This window comes from Bombina bombina, chromosome 2, assembly GCF_027579735.1.
Source record: "Bombina bombina isolate aBomBom1 chromosome 2, aBomBom1.pri, whole genome shotgun sequence".
NCBI classification, from domain to species: Eukaryota; Metazoa; Chordata; class Amphibia; order Anura; family Bombinatoridae; genus Bombina; species Bombina bombina.
In genome coordinates, this window is record NC_069500.1 from 882,862,940 (window position 1) to 882,886,759 (window position 23,820).

Sequence of the window (23,820 nt, forward strand, 5' to 3'; positions counted from 1 at the left end):
ACCAAAATATCTCTAAGGTTTTTGCCCCGTCTGAAACCTATTCTTGGTGGTTTCCAATCTTTGAATGGTAAAGTGTTGTCAGCTTCTATTAATTTCCATTCTTCTTTGACCATCCTAGTTAGTGGTACTACTTCAGGGGAATATGTGGTCACAAAAGTAAGCTGATTGGTGTTATCAGGCGGTTTAATAACTGCTGTGTCTCCAGTGTTTAATGCTTGAGTTTTCATATCCCGTAACTCTTTTGGTTTGTATCCCCTTTGGATAAAGCGTTTTGTCATCTCATGTAGTTGTTGTTCACATGTTGTTTCATCCGTGTTGTTCCTGATTACACGTTGGTATTGAGCCTTAGGGATGTTACGGATAAGGCTAGGTTGGTGGCAGCTCTTCGCATGTAATAGTGAATTGCGGTCAGTTTCTTTGCGGAATAACGTTGTTCCCAGTCTATCTTCCACTTTGAACACTCTCACGTCCAAGTAGTCCACACTGTTGTTGCTAACAGTGTGTGTGAATTTAATAGGACTTGCCAATGAATTGAGATAATTGATCCATTCCAGTAGATTGTTCTCACTCTCACTCCATATTAAGAACAGGTCGTCGATGTAGCGACAATAATGTCTGATGCGATTGTCCTCAAAAACCTTCATCAGGACTGACTCATATTGAGCCATGAACAAATTGGCAAAAGATGGGGCCACATTCGACCCCATCGCTGTTCCCGAAATTTGTTTGTAGAATGTAGTATCAAACAAAAAATAGTTCTCAGTTAGGCATAGAGTGAGCAAGCCAATAAGTACTTCTTCAGAGGGACCGATATAAACTGCTTTTCTTAGAGTCTGTGTGACTGCCATAATGCCTTCATGTTGGGGGATTACGGTGTATAGGCTTGACACGTCTAAGGTGACCAATAAATCTTGGTCAGTGATGTTCTTCAAATTGGTTATCTTAGTGATGAAATCCTGGGAGTCCTGTATATAGGATGGTGTTGATTTAACGAGAGGTTGTAAATAAAAGTCCACGAACTGGGCTAGAGGCTGAAGTAGAGACCCTCTAGCCGAGACAATAGGTCTCCCCGGTGGTTGTTTTGCATTTTTATGAACCTTGGGTAAGGTATATAGTAGGGGAATAAGTGGGTGTTCCCGACGTAAGAAGTTGTAGTCATCTTGTGTGATCAGGTCCTTATTTTTATACTCAATCAAGGTTGTATCAATTCTCCTCTTTAATCTGGAGGTGGGATCCCTATCCAAAGGTAGATAGGTATTTGTATCTGTCAACTGTCCCAGAATCTCGGACTTATAGTATGATGTATCCATGATAACAATGGCCCCACCCTTATCAGCAGGGCGAATCACGATTGAAGAATCTTCACTTAAGGATTTGAGGGCCATTCTCTCGTCTTTTGTTAAATTATCTCTTATTGACATATCTGGTCTGTCCTTGATGCTATTGGAAAGAAAACCAGTGAATGTACTGATAGTGGGATTGTTCGAAGATGGATCAAATGACCCTTTCGCTCTAAAATCACTCTTTTGTTCCAGATTGGTCTTGAAATATTCCTTCAGTCTAAGATTTCTGCTGAATCTCTGCACATCAATATACAGATCAAATTCATTAGTTTTCACCGAGGGCACAAAAGATAAGCCTTTATTTAGCAAATTGGTTTCAGTCTCAGATAATATGCGTGAACTGATGTTAAATACAATATTATCTATGTTCTCCGTTGTTGGTGGTACCGGCGGGCAATGCCCCCCCCGCCTCGTGTGTGGCCTTTATGATATAGTTCTCTTTTTGTTCTACATGATAACCTTCCCCCCCCTTCTTTCCCTTTGGGGTGTACCTAGATACCCGAGATGGGGACAGAGACATGTTGGGGTTAATAGGTTTTCATGCATTGTTTTGTATGTTTATGCACTTTTAGGTGATAATTTTAGTTTCACTCTCTTTAGACACATGCCAAATTACTTACAGTCCTTCTTTAATTTTCACACACGGAGATTATCTTTCATACACAGGGTTTGCATTATGGAATATAAGTGGCAATCCATGTAAGGGTCTGAGCAATAGGCTCTTTTAGGTATTATATTTTAAACACACGCCCATTTGGGCTAGACACATAGCCATTGGCCAATTTTGTCTCACTTCTTTATAGATGGTAAATCATATATAAAACGATTGCTGATGCTATTGAAGAGTTGACTTATAAGTAAAATCATGTTGTATATTTACATGTTTAGTTAAACACACTCGCGGGCACGATGTTTTTGATTTTTTTGATTTATGTATACTCCGATAATTCACTCATGGTGATCCCATAATACGATTGCTGTGGCGTGACATGTAGAACGATTTGAGCAATACGCTTTGATATTAATGTATTTCACAACATGGTGATTGCAATTTTTAGTTTTATTTTCCATTATGGCTCTGATCACGATGTATTAGATCACTGCACATCTAACTCTGAGGCATATACGCCCAATTTCTGACATGGCATTCTACCATTGGATAATCTTTGTTGACATTTTAAATTGCTCTCTTACAGGGCGATCGGCTACATATTATCTATATAAGCGCAGGTAATAATTAATGTAGCAGGATATGCGCTACTGTGTATTGAGATGAGTGTTTCTTTGAGGGTTATAGTTATGCTTGTGATCGCGTCCCTAGGAAGAAGGGGCGGACCAGTAACAGTGTTCCTTTCTTTGATTATAGATGTGCCGGTGATTGCGTCCCTGACAACAAGGGGCGGATTAGTAACAGCAGGAATGACGTATTGGAGCCTATCGCAATACAAGTTTGCAATCCAATGTTTGATTGGTTATATTACAATAGATGATTTTTTGACTTATTTCATTAATTCAGTCGATGGACAACTATATAGGATGTTTCTCTCAGATAGGGGGTTTGACCACCAGCATTGGGACCCAAGGGGGATTTGTTTTTAAAGCATTTTTGTCGATTATGTTATAACAGTCACATACACAATTTTGTATCATGTTTTCTTATTGGTCACTTTATGGGTGTGTTTATTATTCAGCCTGGATTGGCTGATCCTGAGGGGAGTGTATTTGGGAGCCTATTTAAGGCTGCTTTTGTTCAGTGTTTGTTTGTCAGAGGAAGGGACTGTTGCTGTCCCGAAACGTCACAATCTACATTAAAGTTTTGGTCACTTTTTGATGAAAATCCAGTGAGTGCTTCTCTTTGCTTCTTTATATATATATATATATATATATATATATATATATACATATATACACACAAATACCAGTGTGGATCCAGCACTCTCTTTCATCAGTCAGCCTCCGGGGTGCATTTAAACTAGCCAGATACAGAACTTCACAAAAGAGGCACTCTCCGTTGTCAAAATATAAACACAAGGTTTAATAAGTTCATGTTTTCGGGGTCTCCTGCACCAGTGAAGCCGGATACTGCAGTGTCCCCATCTGGAGCAGAGATTAAGGCAGATATGAGACTCTGAAAGGCAGCTTTACACTGGGGGACCACAGGACCTGTCGGGGAAGTTGCTTGCGGGTCAGGACGGTCAGGGGTTTGGCTACAGTACTGTAATTGGGGACAAACCTCCGGTAGTAACCTGCGGTTCCTAAGAAAGGGAGGACTTGCGTTTTGGTTCGGGGGTGGGCCAATTGGCCACTGCCTCAACCTTAGCCGGCTCAGGCCGCTTCTTTCCACAGCCCACTTAGTGGCCCAGGTACTGGACCTCCGAGCGCCCAACGGTACACTTCAGGTTTCAGGGTCAGTCCGGGGCCTCTGAGGAGATCTAAAATGACACCTAGGTGGACCAGATGGTCCTCCCAGGTGTCACTATAGATGGCAATGTCGTCCAGGTATGGTCTTGGAGGCCATCTAGAAGGCAATCCACCATCCTTTGGAATGTGGCTGGGGCGTTCTTCATCCCAAATGGCATGACCTTAAATTGGTAGGGGGTGATGAAGGCAGACTTGGGAACAGACTCGGGGTCTAGGGGGATTTGCCAGTAGCCCTTGCAGAGGTCGAGGGTGGTCAGGAAGTGACCATGGGCAATACTATCTAACAGGTCATCGACTCGGGGCATAGGGTAGGTGTCGGTGGTGGATCTGTCATTGAGCTTACGGTAGTCAATGCAGAACCGGGTAATCCCGTCCTTTTTGGCTACCTGCACTACCGGGGAGGCCCAGGGGCTGTTGTACAGTTCAACAACACCTAGGTCCAACATTCCCCGGAAAGCTGCCTGTCGTAGGACAGCATGTCCCGGGGTCTCCACTCGGTGTATGGCCATTGTGGTGTACACTAGAGAACACTCTCTTCCAGAAGTCGTCAGAACAGCTTTCTCTGTTCAGTCCCTAATCTCTGATCTAGGGGTATGTCGGCCATTCCTTGGCAGGCGTCAGTGTGTCGGGGGAGCTCCGGCATTGGGAGACTTTCAGAGTCCTCCACCACTGGGGCACAGATAATGGCTACATCTTTGGCCCTTTCTACATATGCCTTCAACATGTTCATACGAAAGATCCCCGGATACGATCATCTGAGCATTTGGCTACCAGGTAAGTGTTGTTGTTTAGTTGTTCCACTACCTGGTAGGGTCCTTGCCAAGAAGCCTGTAGCTTTTCTGTTTTGACAGGCTTCAGGGCGAGGACCTTCTGCCCTATTGCCAGGGTTCGGGTATGAGCATTTTGGACGTACCATCTCTTCTGCTTACGTTGGGTGACCTGAAAATTCTCTCAAGGTCGTTCATTCGGTCCTGGAGTTGGAGAACGTACTCCACAACAGAGTGTTCTTCCTCTCCTGTAGTCCCTTCCCAGTGAGCTCTTACTAAGTCGAGGGGCCCCCTTATCTTCCGGCCATACACTAACTCAAAGGAAGAGAAAAGAAAAGAAGAGGGCGACTCCTAGTGCAGATAAGTAAGTTCAAAAAGCACCCACTGCTAGTTACCAATTAAATGGATACTCACATAACATCAAGCACAGTGTAGTGCTAATGAAGCAAGCTGGGTATATTGTAGTGGCCCAGCGCACATAAATACCAAGGCTGTATTCTGTTCCAAAATCTTGTATACCGTGAATGAAGGACAGGAAACTCCAGTATAAAAAATATACCCAGCTTGCTTCATTAGCACTATAGTGTGCTTGATGTTATGTGAGTATCCATTTAATTGGTAACTAGCAGTGGGTGCTTTTTGAACTTACTTATCTGCACTAGGAGTTGCCCTCTTCTTTTCTTTTACTTTCCAGACTGCAGAATATTGCTTCAACTAAGAGGAGCTGCCCTTGCATTCGTGCACAGTAAACTGGGACACTGCAGAGTTCCCAGACCACACACCTAGGCATCATCTCTGCCTTCTCAAATTGTGAGTACCAATTTTTTCGCTTGTGTTATCACTCAATCAAGTATTGGCTTCACTAGGAGGCGCCCTTTCTCTCTTTATATATCTTAAAGGGAGAGAAGCCTGTGGATTCCTGGGGCACCTCTCGGTGTGCAAAGAGGAGGTGTGGCAGGAATCTTTCCCAGTCCTTGTGAGTGGCCGAGAACGTCCTAAGCAGCTGCTTTAGGGTCCCGTTGAACTGCTCACATAGCCCATTTGTCTGGGGATGGTAGGGGGCACTGTGCAGGGGTTTGATCCAGCACAATTTCCATAGCTGTTGAGTTATTTCCGCAGTGAACTGAGTTACTTAGTAGGAAATCACTTCCCGGGGGAAGCCTACCCTGGTGAATATCTGGAGCATTGCATCTGCTATGGTCTCCGCCTGGATATAAGCAAAGGGAATTGCTTACGGGTATCGAGTGGCATAGTCCACTACTGTAAGGATGTACCTTTTCCCTGAGGGGCTGGGCCAAGCTAACGGTCCCACTATGTCTACGGCAACCCTGCTAAAGAGTTTGTCAATGATAGGCAGAGGTTGTAGGGGGCTTTCATATGGCCCCCTGTTTTCCCTACTTTCTGGCACACTTTGCACGGTTTGCAGTAGTCTTTAATATCTACTGTAACTCCTGGCCAGAAAAAGGTCTGGGTCAAGCGGTGGTGGGTCCTGGTCTTTCCTAAGTGTCCGACTAGGGGAATGTCATGTCCTATTCTCAGTAGGTCGGACCAAAACTTCTTTGGCACGACCAGATGTTGTTTGAGCATTGGCCCTTTTCTTTTTCTCAGAGATCCGGTACAGGAGCCCCTGTTCAAATTGGAAACGCTCTTTCCTATATCACTTACACTTTGTGCATTGTATTTTATATTACTTTACATTTCAGATTTGAGTCCTTTCAGTATTATTGCATTTTTGCATTTAAGCTTTGCACATTCTTTTATATTTAATACATCTAGCTTTAGATCTAGCAGTGATTTTACAAATTCTGATTATGTTTTGAAAGTTTCTGCGTTACTTTAACAAATTAGGACCATACTTTGTATATTTCTGTGTATATTTTACAAATTACATTGCACTTTGTATTTGCTCCATTGTAAACTAAAACTGACAGTTTAAAAAATGGGAGGGACAGGGTAGTTCCCTGTGCAGAACAGGGGAGTTCCCCAGGGTATCTCTGAAGCTCTCTCACAATTTTTGTGAAATGGTGTAAGCATTTTAAACAAGCTGGTCTCACTGATATATCTCACCAGCTGTATGCTGGTGAAATTTGTTTAAAATTCACAATACACTAATTTTAACTAACAAATAAGTAATATATACTAAAATATAGACAATAGCAAGTTAAATTGTAGCAAAACATTCCAGTTCAATTTGTAATTTAGGCAAACCAAGCCTTTATATCAGTCCCAGGTGATCTCCAGTTACCTTTTCTCTCCTATGTGAATTTTTTTTAACCAAGAGCTTCATTACTTTCTATAGAAGTCATCTCTTTGGGACTTACAGGTTCCTTCCTTTTTTAGACAATTCAGTGAATTCAGCCCCTGTGAAGTCTGCATGAGAATGTTTGATTATCTGGCCCATAGAAAGTAATGAATCTCTCTGGGAAACTGAAGCAGATAGTTTTTCAGTTTTATTTTAAATAGAAGAAATACAAAGCACACTCTAATGTGTAAAAGATACACATAAATATGCTAAATCTAATCCTAATTTGTTAAAGTTACACAGAAACTGTGAAAGCATAGCCAGAATTTGTAAAATCACTATCCTAAATGCAGTGCTATATATAGAAAATAGAAAGTGCAAAGTTTAAATGCACTTAAGTGCAAAGTTGTAACAAATATTTCATTTGTTTTAACCTATTTTTATATTCGCTCTTGAAAAAAGACGTTTTTATACGTTGAAACGCGTAGAGCTAATAAATACTTTTTATCTAAACTGGAATATATTTTCCTTTTCTACTGTGACGGCCGGAAGTCTTATTCTAATGGAGTAAGTTACTACTTAATTTATAACATCTTTGCATATTTTTCACTGTAGTTTCCATTTTATTCTCAGCTGAACTCACAGCTTTATTGAATCCCCTTGGGTCACTACTAACAGTTATCTGAGTGGGACACTCCAGACAAGCAGACAACACACAACTCATGGAGTGAGTATACTGCACCTTTACTAATTGGCTTTTATGTATACATCAAGCCTCTTTCTCTTTATTATCAGAGGGATTAGAATTCCTAAAGACCAGCGCCATCTACCATTGTATTTCTATCGTATTGCAGTCCTTGGGGAAAGACTGAAAGAAGTCAGCGGTCTAAACACATGGAGAGTATCAGTCCTTAGTCCATTTTGTAACAGATTGTTGTGTATTTTACCATCTTACATTATCTGTACATTTGTTTTTTGTATTATATGTGTATATACTGTATGTCTGTAAATACACACATAAATACATACCGTATGTACACATTTTGTGATGTGTTTTGTGAAACAGTTAAGCAGAGCTCTGAAGTTGCGGTTATCATTCTAGCATAAATCTCTCAAGCGATCGCATTTTGTTTTCAACTCATAATATGAGTGATAAGCCCAACAAGCACAAACACCTGCAATAAACCCCTTATTGCTCGCATGCAAACGTTTGCACTCCATTCATAACCTGGCCCTAAAATTGGGCAAAGAGCACTTGTTTAACACTTGAAGCTTAAAGTTAACAACTTGCAACTTGACTTGCCTGTCTTAACTTGGGACTTGACTTTGTTCAGTCAGTCCCTGACTTGAGACTTACAAAACAATAACTTGGTCCCACCTCTACTACACAATAAAGATGTATATGTATGTATGCATGTGTGTGTGTGTATATATATATATATATATATACATACACATGTCTATATTTGTATTTATATATATTTGCAGACATACACATATGAATATATATATATATATATATATATATATATATAACATAATTTATGTAAGAACTTACCTGATAAATTCATTTCTTTCATATTAGCAAGAGTCCATGAGCTAGTGACGTATGGGATATACATTCCTACCAGGAGGGGCAAAGTTTCCCAAACCTTAAAATGCCTATAAATACACCCCTCGCCACACCCACAATTCAGTTTAACGAATAGCCAAGAAGTGGGGTGATAAGAAAAAAGTGCGAAAGCATATAAAATAAGGAATTGGAATAATTGTGCTTTATACCAAAAAATCAAAACCACCACAAAAAAGGGCGGGCCTCATGGACTCTTGCCAATATGAAAGAAATGAATTTATCAGGTAAGTTCTTACATAAATTACGTTTTCTTTCATGTAATTAGCAAGAGTCCATGAGCTAGTGACGTATGGGATAATGATTACCCAAGATGTGGATCTTTCCACACAAGAGTCACTAGAGAGGGAGGGATAAAATAAAGACAGCCAATTCCTGCTGAAAATAATCCACACCCAGAATAAAATTTTAATGAAAAAACAGAAGCAGAAGATTCAAACTGAAACCACTGCCTGAAGTACGTTTCTACCAAAAACTGCTTCAGAAGAAGAAAACACATCAAAATGGTAGAATTTAGTAAAAGTATGCAAAGAGGACCAAGTTGCTGTTTTGCAAATCTGATCAACCGAAGCTTCATTCTTAAACGCCCAGGAAGAAGAAACTGACCTAGTAGAATGAGCTGTAATCCTTTGAGGCGGAGTGATACCCGACTCAACATAGGCATGATGAAATAAAGATTTCAACCAAGATGCCAAAGAAATGGCAGAAGCTTTCTGGTCTTTTCTAGAACCGGAAAAGATGACAAATAGACTAGAAGTCTTTCGGAAAGACTTAGTAGCTTCAACATAATATTACAAAGCTCTAACAGCATCCAAAGAATGCAATGATTTCTCCTTAGAATTCATAGGATTAGGACATAATGAAGGAACCACAATTTCTCTACTAATGTTGTTAGAATTCACAACCTTAGGTAAAAAATTCAAAAGAAGTTCGCAGCACCGCCTTATCCTGATGCAAAATCAGAAAAGGAGACTCACAAAAAAGAGTAGATAATTCAGAGACTCTTCTGGCAGAAGAGATGGCCAAAAGAAACAAAACTTTCCAAGAAAGTAATATAACGACCAAAGAATGCATGGGTTCAAAAGGAGAAGCTTGAAGAGCCCCCAGAACCAAATTCAAACTCCAAAGAGGAGAAATTGACTTAATGACAGGTTTTATATGAACCAAAGCTTGTACAAAACAATGAATATCAGGAAGATTAGCAATCCTTCTGTGAAAAAGAACAGAAAGAGCAGAGATTTGTCTTTCAAGAAACTTGCGGACAAACCTTTATCTAAACCATCCTTAAGAAATATAAGTCTTCCAGACTCTATAATATATCTCTCTAGAAACAGATTTACGAGCCTGTCACATAGTATCAATCACAGAGTCAGAGAAACCTCTTTGACCAAGAATCAAGCGTTCAAACTCCACACCTTAAAATTAAGGTTTTGAAATCCTGATGGAAAAAAGAACCTTGAGACAGAAAGACTGGTCTTAACGGAAGAGTCCACAGCTGGCAAGAGGCCATCCGGACAAGATCCGCATACCAAAACCTGTGAGGCCATGCTGGAGCTACCAGCAGGACAAACGAGCATTCCTTTAGAATATTAGAGAATACCCTTGGAAGAAGAACTAGAGGCGGAAAGATATAGGCAGGATGACACTTGTAAGGAAGAGATAATGCATCCACTGCCTCCGCCCGAGGATCCCTGGATCCGGACAGATACCAGGGAAGTTTTTTGTTTAGATGAGAAGCCATCAGATCTATTTCTGAGAGTTCCCACATTTGAACAATCTGAGGAAATACCTCTGGGTGAAGACCATTCGCCCAGGAGCAACGTTTGGCGACTGAGATAATCCGCTTTCCAATTGTCCATACCTGGGATATGAACCACAGAGATTAGACAGGAGCTGGATTCCGCCCAAACCAAAATTCGAGATACTTCTTTCATAGCCAGAGGACTGTGAGTCCCTCCTTGATGATTGATGTATGCCACAGTTGTGACATTGTCTATCTGAAAACAAATGAACAACTCTCTCTTCAGAAGAGGCCAAGACTGAAGAGCTCTGAAATTGCACGGAGTTCCAAAATATTGATCGGAAATCTCACCTCCTGAGATTCCCAAACCCCTTGTGCCGTCAGATACCCCCACACAGCTCCCCAACCTGTAAGACTTGCATCTGTTGAGATTATAGTCCAGGTCGGAAGAACAAAAAAGCCCCCTGAACTAAACGATGGTGATCTGCCCACCATGTCAGAGAGTGTCGTATAATCGGTTTAAAGATATTAATTGAGATATCTTTGAGTAATCCCTGCACCATTGGTTCAGCATACAGAGCTGAAGAGGTCGCATGTGAAAACGAGCAAAGGAGATCGCATCTGATGCGGCAGTCCTAAGACCTAAAATTTCTATGCATAAGGCTACCAAAGGGAATGATTGTGACTGAAGGTTTTGACAAGCTGATATCAATGTTAAACTTCTCTTGTCTGACAAGGACAGAGTCATAGACACTGAATCTATTCTAGAAACCTAAAAAGGTTACACTTGTCTGAGGAATCAATGAACTGATTGGTAAATTGATCCTCCAACCATGAACTTGAAGAAACAACACAAGTCGATTCGTATGAGATTCTTTGAAAATGAGAAGACTGAGCAAGTACCCAGATATTGTCCAATAAGGAAATACCAAAAAACCCTGTTCTCTGATTACAGAAAGAAGGGCACCGAGAACCTTTGAAAAAAATTCTTGGAACTGAGGCTAGGCCAAACGGTAGAGCCACAAAACTGGTAATGCTTGTCTAAAAAGAGAATCTCAGACACTAAAAGTGATCTGGATGAATCGGAATATGTAGATACACATCCTGTAAATCTATTGTAGACATATAATGCCCTTGCTAAACAAAAGGCAGGACAGTCCTACAGTAACCATCTTGAATGTTGGTATCCTTACATAACGATTCAATATTGATAGATCCGGAACTGGTCTGAAGGAATTGACCTTCTTTGGTACAATGAAGAGATAAAATAAAACCCCAGCCCCTGTTCCAGAACTGGAACTGGCATAATTACTCCAGCCAACTCTAGATCTGAAACACATTTCAGAAATGCTGAGCCTTTGCTGTGTTAACTGGGACACGGGAAAGAAAAAAATCTCTTAGCAGGAGGCTTTAACTGAAGCCAATTCTGTACCTTTCTGAAACAATGTTCTGAAACCAGAAATTGAGAACGGAATTGATCAAAATTTCTTTGAGGAAAACGTAATCTGCCCCATACCAGCTGAGCTGGAATAAGGTCCGCACCTTCATGGGTACTTAGGAGCTGGCTATAGGTTTTCTAAAAGGCTTGGATATATTCCAAACTGGAAATAGTTTCCAAACTGATACCGCTCCTGAGAATGAAGGATCAGGCTTTTGTTCCTTATTGTGAGGAAAGGAACGAAATGATTATTAGACCTAAATTTACCTTAGATTTTTTATCCTTTGGTAAAAAAGTTCCCTTCCTTCCAGAAACAGTTGAAATAATAAATTATTACCCTGGAAAGAAAGGGAAAGCAAAATTGACTTAGAAGACATATCAGTATTCCAAGTTTAATCCATAAAGCTTTTCTAGCTAAAATAGCTAGAGACATATACCTGACATCAACTCTAATGATATCAAAAGATGGTATCACCAATAAAATTATTAGCATGTTATAGAATAATAATAATGCTATAAAAATATGATCTGTTACTTGTTGCGCTAAAGCTTCTAACCAAAAATTTGAAGCTGCAGCAACATCCGCTAAAAATATAGCAAGTTTAAGAAGATTACCTGAACATAAGTAAGCTTTTCTTAGAAAGGATTCAATTTTCCTATCTAAAGGATCCTTAAGTGAATTACTATCTGCCGTAGGAATAGTAGCACATTTAGCAGGAGTAGAGACAGCCCCATAACCTTAGGGATTTTGTCCCAAAAAAACTCTAATCTGTCAGATGGCACAGGATATAATTGCTTAAACGTTTAGAAGGAGTAAAAGAATTACCCAAATTATTCCATTCCCTGGAAATTACTTCAGAAATAGCATCAGGGAGATTAAACACTTCTGGAATAACTACAGGAGATTTAAAAACCTTATTTAAACGTTTAGATTTAGAATCAAGAGGACCAGAATCCTCTATTTCTAATGCAATTAATACTTCTTTAAATAAAGAACGAATAAATTCCATCTTGAACAAATACAAAGATTTATCAGCATCAACCTCTGAGACAGAAACCTCTGAACCAGAAAAACCAATATCAGTATCAGAATGATGATGTTCATTTAAAAATTCATCTGAAAAAAAGAGAAGTTTTAAAAGAATTTTATGTAAATTAGAAGGAGAAATAACAGACATAGCCTTCTTAATGGATTTAAAAAATAAAATCTCTTATGTCTATCAGGAACACTCTGAAAATTAGATGTTGACGGAACAGCAACAGGTAATGTAACAGTACTAAAGGAAATTTTATCTGCATTAATAAGTTTGTCATGACATGCAAAACAAACAACAGCTGGAGAAACAGATACCAAAAATTATAGCAGATACACTTAGCTTGGTAGCTCCAGCAGTAGACAGCGATTTTCCTGTAGTATCTTCTGACTCAGATGCAACGTGAGACATCTTGCAATATGTAAGAGAAAAAACAACATATAAAGCAAAATTGATCAAATTCCTTAAATGACAGTTTCAGGAATGGGAAAAAATGCCAAGGAACAAGCTTCTAGCAACCAGAAGCACTGAAAAAAATAAGACTTAAATAATGTGGAGACAAAAGCGACGCCCTTATTTTTTAGCGCCAAATAAGACGCCCACATTATTTGGCGCCTAAATGCTTTTGGCGCCAAAAATGACGCCACATCCGGAACGCCGACATTTTTGGCGCAAAATAACGTCAAAAAATGACGCAACTTCCGGCGACACGTATGACGCCGGAAACGGAAAATAATTTTTGCGCCAAAAAAGTCTGCGCCAAGAATGACGCAATAAAATGAAGCATTTTCAGCCCCCGCGAGCCTAACAGCCCACAGGAAAAAAAGAGTCAAATTTTTGAAGGTAACAAAAAATGATTAATTCAAATGCATTATCCCAAATATGAAACTGACTGTCTGAAAAATAAGGAAAGTTGAACATTCTGAGTCAAGGCAAATAAATGTTTGAATACATATATTTAGAACTTTATAAACAAAGTGCCCAACCATAGCTTAGAGTGTCACAGAAAATAAGATTTACTTACCCCAGGACACTCATCTACATGTTTGTAGAAAGCCAAACCAGTACTGAAACGAGAATCAGCAGAGGTAATGGTATATATAAGAGTATATCGTCGATCTGAAAAGGGAGGTAAGAGATGAATCTCTACGACCGATAACAGAGAACCTATGAAATAGACCCCGTAGAAGGAGATCACTGCATTCAAATAGGCAATACTCTCCTCACATCCCTCTGACATTCACTGCACGCTGAGAGGAAAACCGGGCTCCAACTTGCTGCGGAGCGCATATCAACGTAGAATCTAGCACAAACTTACTTCACCACCTCCATCGGAGGCAAAGTTTGTAAAACTGAATTGTGGGTGTGGTGAGGGGTGTATTTATAGGCATTTTAAGGTTTGGGAAACTTTGCCCCTCCTGGTAGGAATGTATATCCCATACGTCACTAGCTCATGGACTCTTGCTAATTACATGAAAGAAATATATATATATATACAGTGGATATAAAAAGTCTACACACCCCTGTTAAAATGTCAGGTTTCTGTGATTTAAAAAAATGAGACAAAGATAAATAATTTCAGAACTTTTTCCACCTTTAATGTGACCTATAAACTGTACAACTCAATTGAAAAACAAACTGAAATCTTTTAGGTAATGGGAAATAAAAATCTAAATCTAAAATAATATGCATAAGTGTGAACACCCTTAAACTAATACTTTATTGAAGCACCTTTTGATTTTATTACAGCACTCAGTCTTTTTGGGTATGAGTTTTTCAGCATGGCACATCTTGACTTGGCAAGATTTGCCCACTCTTCTTTGCAAAAACACTATAAATCTTTCAGAATACAAGGCCATCTCCTGTGCACAGCCCTCTTCAGATCACGCCACAGATTTTGAATTGGATTCAGGTCTGGGCTCTGGCTGGGCCATCCCAAAACTTTAATCTTCTTCTGGTGAAGCCATTCCTTTGTTAATTTGGATGTATGTTTTGGGTCATTGTCATGCTGAAAGATGAAGTTCCTCTTCATGTTCAGCTTTCTAGCAGAAGCCTGAAGGTTTTGTGCCAATATTGTCTGGTATTTGGAACTGTTCATTATTCCCTCTACCATCGACTAAGGCCCCAGTTCCAGCTGAAGAAAAACAGCCCCAAAGCATGATGCTGACACCACCATGCTTCACTGTGGGTATGGTGTTCTTTTGGCGATATGCAGTGTTGTTTTTGCGCCAAACATATCTTTTGGAATTATGGCCAAAAAGTTCAACTTTTGTTACATCAGACCAGGAACACCTTTTGCAACATGCTTTTGGGAAACTTCAGATGGGTTTTTGCCAAATTTAGCCGGGCTTGGATGGTTTTTTTTTTGTAAGAAAAGGCTTCCGTCTTGCCACTCTACCCCATAGCCCAGACATATGAAGAATACGGGCGATTGTTGTCACATGTACCACACAGCCAGTACTTGCCAGATATTCCTGCAGCTCCTTTAATGTTGCTGTAGGCCTCTTGGCAGCCTCCCAGACCAGTTTTCTTCTTGTCTTTTCATCAATTTTGAAGGGACATCCAATTCTTGGTAATGTCACTGTTGCACCATATTTTCTCCACTTGATGATGACTGTCTTCACTGTGTTCCATGGTATATCTAATGCCTTGGAAATTATTTTGTACCCTTCTCCTGACTGATACCTTTTAACAATGAGATCCCTCTGAACAGCTGAACTTTATTTGGGGTTAATCAGAGGCACTTTAAATGATGGCAGGTGTGTACTGACTCCTATTTAACATGATTTTGAATGTGATTGCTTAATTCTGAACACAGCTACATCCCCAGTTATAAAAGGGTGTTCACACTTATGCAACCATATTATTTTATTATTTTATTTTTATTTCCCTTTACCTAAAAGATTTCAGTATGTTTTTCAATTAAGTTGTACAGTTTATAGGTCACATCAAAGGTGGAAAAAGTTCTGAAATGATTTATCTTTGTCTCATTTTTTTACATCACAGAAAATGACATTTTAACAGGGGTGTGTAGACTTTTTATATCCACTGTATATATATATATGCATTGGAGCCCTTTGCAGTTAAGTATTAACTATAAATATTTGACATTCCAGTGTTCTGTACATAGCAGAATATGTTCTAAGTATTTCTAAATTATTTTTTTTATTGGAAATATTTGCTATGGCTAGATAATGATGATATATTTATGATGTTAATAATTTTTTTATATATTTAAAAAGAGAGCAGAAATCCCTTTCTTTTTTTAGGTTGACTAATGGTTTACACCTGATTATTATTTCTACATTTACTATTTTATTATTTCTAAATTATATTTATATATATATATATATATATATATATATATATATATATAATGTGAGTGGCCACTTGTCTGTTTTAATATAGCAGGCTGTCATTGATGAAGTTGATTAAGTATTCCTATACGAAACATGTTTGACACTTAGCCTGTACATTCATGTTACAAGTCAAATAAAGACTATTTTGCTTTTACCTTAACGTCTGGCTGCTGTCCTTGGATACCTTGGATATCTTGTTTGCTGTTTGCCCTTTTCTTGTTGCTGTGGTCCTTTGGAGAGTAGGAGACCGGGTGCCTTCCTGTGCCTGTTGCTTGGTGGTCTGTTTTAATATATCTATTTATTTAAATAAACAGTGTTACACTATGTATTTTTTTCTTCTGCTTCTTATTCTGCATAAATCTGCTGGATTCTTGGAGAAAATTCACCACCAGTCTTCAATCTGGATCTCAACTCCATACTCTGAGAGGAGAAGAACAAAAGACAAAGCCAAGTACACTTTGCCACTGCAAATCTTCGGAAGTTTCCCACTTACAGAGGCGGCAACTTACCTCATATGATTGAGGTTTGTTCTAGTAAGTGCAATACCTACCGGATATCAAAGTGTGATAAAACCTAATTATTATTATCTCTTATATATATATATATATTGAATGGACTTTCTTAATATTGGTTTCTTTTAACAACAAAAAAAACTTTTTTTTTTTTAATTTCTCTTCACATGATTTTGTTTAAGGAGTGATTATCTTATGTGGTTGATAATCCCTACCACAGTCTTTGTTGAATAATACATATCAGAACACATTTATACTAAATTATCCAATAACAGTGAATCCTGGGACCTGATCCTTGCATAGCGCTTTTCTCATCCTCTTCCTCCTATTTCTTTTCTTGAGATACTCTCACCTTTCTCAGGTTAGACATCTTTCCAATTTCTGAGATACATAGCTGCTTATAGAGGATCCCCAACCATCATTTTAGCTTACTTCACACACATCGCCAATCCTGGTGTGTGTGGTGTGTTTCTCTATTGCTCTTTTTTTTAAGAGACTAGAGGTCCCCCACATACTCCTCTTCCCCTGATATATATATATATCTGTATATATTTATACCTATACTGTATATAATCATGTATATATAGGTATAGATATATATTGTACCAAAATACCATCACATATATGTATAAATATGCATTTAGAAATAAATAGAACACATTCTGTTATGTGCGGAGCATTGGAATATGAAATATTCATGTCGGGTTAGCGCACATGAGAATATGCAAATAGTTTTTTTTTTTTCTTCCTTAATTGACTTCTATGGGGGAATAAGTGAACGTGCACGCAATATTACGTTTGGCTTTTTGCGCTCATCGGGTTAGCAAGCGAAAACAACTCATAATATATACGCAACACGACGAGCACAAAAAGCTTAATCTACCGCAATTAGCGCTCGAGCAGGAGTGTAAATTAACACGCCACTTGTAATCTGGCCCATAGTGTGCAACAACCCAGAAGTTTCTTTGCTTGTGAAATTTTTAAACAAGCACATCTACCACTGAATCATGCCGCAGTTTAATATAAATATATATATATATATATTTTTATATATATATATATATATATATATATATATATATATATATATATATATAGAATACTAGTAGAGAAGGAGGGCACTCACAGGACTTCATACATAAGATAATCTTTTATTGTAGTTGTAACATAAGTATAGTGTCGACGTTTCGGCCTTTTCTTAGGCCTTCTTCAAGACAAATTTCATAATCTAAAAACATAAACAAAAAGAATATGATAAAATACATTACCAAAGTGCAATGTCCAAGTATACACCAAATTGTAACCCTCCACCAAGAAGGACCATAATAACCCAAGTGAAACTTAAAAAAGGCTTCAACTGAGACAAAGAAGCCATGACATCCAGCTGCCAAGGGAGACGTGAGAAAAAGGGGAATGGAACAGACAATAGAAGGAAAAGAAAGCGAAAAATAGATGAAAGTGTGACAAGAAGAAAAAGAAAAAGAACCACATATGGAATTACCATAGTCCACATGGTACATAAGCTTCCCATATAAGTAATATGCTATAAAACACCTATTGGCTAGCTTATATCATTGTACACTAGCATACGAGTTAAAAACCATAGTAATAGTTCGATTAATAGACTCAATGGTGTCGGGACAACAAGCAACAAACTCCAAGACTCAAAATTGTACAACTCACCCCACATTCCAGCGTCTATACACCTACCATAGAGAAAACAATACAGTAATAGCATCCATATCCCTCATGGAATCAGTATAAGTGGGATGCTATATTTTGTACCACATCCACAAAAGAACAAATTCAACTATAAACCTACCAATCAAACAGAGCAAGAATTAGTCTGTATATACAGTATAGGTGTAATCCTATGCCTATGCCCATGTGGAAAATAAGGTCAGGACAATTGATAGGTACCATAGTGGGCGCCACGCACGGACCACCCACACCGTTATCACACCTCCTTTAGGAAAAATAACAATAGCGGTGCACAAAACACCGACAATGATCCGTCATACAGTGACGGCAGTAACCTTTATAGAAACAATTAACCGCTAGAGTAACAAACCTGACAGGAAGCCTTATAGTTATCACTGCAACATCCTCGGTAACTCTAATCACAACCAAAACCAAAAGCGTATCAGTACAACAATTAGCCATAATGGTTAACCCACACGCACACAGCCGCAGTAAGCCTTTAAGATTAAGGAACCCCAACCTGAGCCATGTTGATACCCATCCTATCACTGCCGTAAACCGCAGCGAGTCAGTGAGCCACTCAGCCATAAACATAAGTGCATACAATAACAGCCACAGTCAGCGTATGGGGTTAAAGAGCCACAACACAAGCCATAGCCCTTCTTACCTTAGCTCGTGCGGAACACAGCGTCCGCGTGATACTCCTAGAATGACAGAATCATTAGTGGAAAACAGCCGCAAAGTCAGCCTTTAAAAAGGGCGAGCCCGCCCCCAGCAGAGGCTAATCAGATCACACGCCGCTGACACACCTCAGCTGGTCGCGTAACAGAGCCAAATACATAATAGTGTTCTCTACGCACGTAACAAGTGGCTAACCCTGCTCAGATCACAACCACTGGTGCCGATCCCACAAACGCAATGTCAAAGGGAAGCTACGTCAATACAAATAAATGTCTTAACTCGGTGCATATTTCTTGTGACAAAGTCGTACCCCGACTGTTCCAATCAGAGGGGCCAGGTGTCAAACATATCAAGGGTGTCCAACTACCAATACAATAAAGGAACCCAAAACCGCGTTTGAAACTTAATTAAAACGACCAAAGTGACAGTGTAGGCAGGATACTAGACATGCTGCGGCCACATGTTTGGCATACCATGTCAGACATGTAACCCTAAAGTTCAACGACACAATATGGGACCCTTAGACCACGGAACCGGAGGTTAAACAGCAAGGTCATCTAGTAATATAGTTACATGTGTTAAGTGGTGGAGAAAAGCACCTGCTAATCGCAACCACTCATACCCGAAGGTGGGGTTGAACCCCCTAACTTGGGATCGAAGTGGTCCAGAGGACCAACCAAATATGAGGCCAAACATTGTGTCATAAAGCGCCTAAGTCATACAACTATCCGTCAAGGGGCCACAAGTTCGATCAACCGGTCCGTCAGTAATAGTAGTAGTGTACCCCAGACAGAGACCTTAGGATAGAAGGAAACCACATAGACCCAACACCCACGTCAAATGTGTCCAACAGTGAAGGACATCCAAGTGGAAGGCAAGCAGTAGGTGAACAAGTGCCCAAATTGGGGCTAGAACTGTTAAGGCAACCAGACACAGCAAAAGGACAATGAAAAGATAACAATTGCATTCAATCATCAGAAAAATAAGGCATAGTCAATACTAGCATTTAAGCCACTTGGAGCAAGTGTGTTCAATCTATGGATCCATCTGGCTTCACTCCTGAGGAGTTCTGAATTCCTGTCGCCCCCCCCCCCCGTTTCAAGGGGGCCACCCTATCAATGAGCATACCCCTTAGGGTAGATACAGCATGTCGTTGCTCCAGGAAATGTTTTGCCACAGGCTGGTCTGAGTGGCCATCTTTTAGGGCCGCTCTAATGGCGCTCTTATGATTGGCAAGTCTCTCCCGAAACGGGGTGATGGTTTTGCCTACATAGAACCGTCCACATGGACAAGACAGTAGATAAACCACGAAATCAGATGTGCAAGTCAGTCTGTGCCTTATCACAAAGCTCTTATTGGTGGTAGGATGGTGGAATCGTTCACCAGTGATGAGGGAGCTGCAGGTCACGCAGCTCCCACATTTATAACATCCATTTTTAAGGGGTTTCAGCCAAGTTCTTCCTTTCTTCCAGGGGTCAGTTTTCATCAAATATGACTTGAGGCTTTTTCCACTTTTATGTACCACCCAAGGAGGAGGGTTTTCTTTGAACGGTAGCGATTTATCTCCACTTATGAGCAGCCAGTTCCTATGGATCACCTTTCGTAATGCACCTGTGGCTGGGGTGAACCTGGTCACCAGGTTCAAGGTCGGTTCACTGTTGGTGGGGTCTCTACCCAGTCCTCTGGCCACTAGGCAACTTCGTTCTTGCTGCTTCACCTCTTCAAGTGTTTTTTGCACCATCGTCGGATTATAGCCTCTGTTGAGGAATTTTGTTTTCATTTCCTCAAGTTGGAGCAACATCAACTCTTGGTCAGAATTATTACGTATAACACGCATCAGTTGGGACTTAACGATTCCCTTCTTGAGTTGAGGTGGGTGGTAACTAGTAAGTTGTAATAATGTGTTTCTATCTGTGGGCTTGGAATACAAAGTCGTATTCAGTTTACATACCCCAGCTCCCTCAGATTTAAAAATGCATAGGTCAAGAAAGTGTATCGTCTCACAGCTAATCTCATGCTTAAACTTGACTGGGATCAGAAAATCATTAAGGGATTCAATCCACGTCTCCAGTTCTCCTGCTGTTCCACCCCAGATGACCAGGAGGTCATCTATATACCTGCGGTATAGTAACAAGTTTGGGTTGTTTTGGCTGAACACAAATTCCTCTTCGAACCATGCCATGAACAGGTTCACATAGGACGGGGCCAAGCTGGACCCCATGGCCGTCCCTACCATCTGGAGGTAGAAATGCTCCTCAAATCGGAAATAGTTGTGTGTCAAGCACATCATCAGCCAGTCCAGTAGGATTTCAACAGGAGGGCCTAGGTATTCATCAGATTTCATCAATGACTGTCTCACAGCCTCTACACCAAGATCATGTGGGATGATGGTGTAGAGGCTGTTGACGTCAAGGGTAACGAGGTAGCAATCAGCCGGAAATGATCTTTCCTGGAGCAGGTTGATAAGTTGGATCGAGTCTTGTAGGAAAGCCCTTGTGTTCTTTACAATCCCCTGTAGGTGAAAGTCGATATATTTCGCCAGATTTTGGAACAGTGATCCCACCGCTGATACAATAGGTCGCCCAGGTGGTTTACATGCATCCTTGTGGATTTTTGGGATAGAATAAATAATAGGGTATCTGGGGAAGGCTGGTACCAAAAAGTCCCATAACGTCTGTTCAATGTGACCATTGTTTAGGGCAAAAGTTAGAATGTCTTCTAACTTTCTTTTGTAGGTCAGGGTAGGATTAGCAGTTAGCCTTCTGTAGGTGGTGCTATCGTTTAATTGCCCCAATAATTCATCTCTGTAGTACTGGTAATCCAGGACAACAATGGCACCCCCCTTGTCCGCCGGTCTGATCACTATAGAATCATCTTTCTTCAGTCTTTGTAGGGCTGCCCATTCCTGTTTTTCTAAGTTTGTTCTGCAAGTACCCATATCGCTAAGCTCATTGGAGATTTGCCGGGAGCAGACACTGGTGAATGTCTTGATATAAATAGTCTTGTCCACAGCACTATTGTATCAAATATTCTTTATTTTCTGTTTAAGTTACAGACATAAAATGCGACGTTTCGAGTGTTGCCACTCTTACTCATGCTAATACATTGTGTCATTTGAAACAAATTTAAAGCCCTCAGTTTGGCGCCAAACACTTCATTAAGTGCCTCTGCTGCCATCTACTGACCAACAAAATTATGACACCTTAAAAACATTACTTAGTTACATTTACTATAACCAAGTATCAATACCTGTTTGCCTATATATCTATCTTGAGAATTAATTCATTTAAACTTAGATTTCAATTTATGCAGACCTGTATTCATTAAATTTACATGATTTGAACATTAACAATACATATATTTACAGAAGTGAGAATGATAGAATTGATTCTACAGTATATTACATTACAGGGAAATTGACATTTCATTACAGAAAAATTGACCAATCATAGTCTCTATTGAGGCCATTTGGTTCCATACATCCTAGTTCAAATATCCAGTACATTTCTTTTTCTTTCAATATTTTTTCTCGATTACTACCATTTCTCTGGGGTCCCACACTGTCTATGACTTGCCATCGTAATTGGCTTATCTGGTGTCCACATTTTAAAAAATGATTGGACACTGGGGCTTCAAGATTTTTGCACCGTATATTTGAGCGGTGTTGACATATCCTGTCCCTAACCATACGTGTGGTTTCCCCTATGTAGATTAGAGAACAGGCACATTTTATTAGGTAAATCACGTACTTTGACTCACATGTGTAATGTTCCCTTATCTCATATTTCTTCCCTGTTCTTGGATGGAAAAAATATTTACCTTTGATTACAGAGTGGCAACTCATACACCCTAGACATGGAAATGACCCTTTATTTTTACTGCCTAGGAGTGTTTGTCTCGCCTGTTTCTTAGGCCCTACATCTGTACTGGTGAGTTGATCTCTTAGGTTTTTTACTCTCTTGTAAGCCATTAACGGAGGATGTCTTGATAGTAGGATGCGTATTCTTGGGTTCGAACCCAGATTTAGTCACAAATCTGTTGTCACCATCCAGTGGCCTGGAGTTCTTGAAATGGTTCTTAATTTTTAATGTTCTTTGCAGGCGGTGTATATCCACCAAGTTGTCAAAAACATCCACACGCGGTGTGGGTACATAGCTTAAACCCTTGCTGAGTAACTTGATCTCATCTTCATCAATAGGTCTGTTACTTATGTTAATTACCACACTTTCCATGTCCATTAGTTTTTTCGCTGTTTTTTTCCACCACCCGCCCCTTCTGATGTATGACCTACGTCTGGGACGGGCGGTTTTCCGTTTTTTGCCGATGATGGTGGTTTATTCTTTGATCTTGTCTTAACCTGTATCTGTGGTTTCACAGCATTCAGATTACTGGTAGAAGATTCAGCTTCACTAGAATCTCCCCCGCTCGTGTCCACAGTGTTAGCCAACGTACGGTGTCTGCGGTCATTACGTCTTTGTCTAAAGGGGGCATTTCTGCCTGATAGCCATTGATAGACCCTTCTTTCACGATAATCCATCTCAACAGTAGCTAATTTCTTATTTTTAAAGTTGATTAGATCTTTTCTGTACTTATCAACCTGTGATGCCAGCTTACCCAGCCAGTCCTCGGTCTCATCCTCTTTCAATACTCGTTCCTTATCCATGTAACTATATTACTAGATGACCTTGCTGTTTAACCTCCGGTTCCGTGGTCTAAGGGTCCCATATTGTGTCGTTGAACTTTAGGGTTACATGTCTGACATGGTATGCCAAACATGTGGCCGCAGCATGTCTAGTATCCTGCCTACACTGTCACTTTGGTAGTTTTAATTAAGTTTCAAATGCGGTTTTGGGTTCCTTTATTGTATTGGTAGTTGGACACCCTTGATATGTTTGACACCTGGCCCCTCTGATTGGAACAGTCGGGGTACGACTTTGTCACAAGAAATATG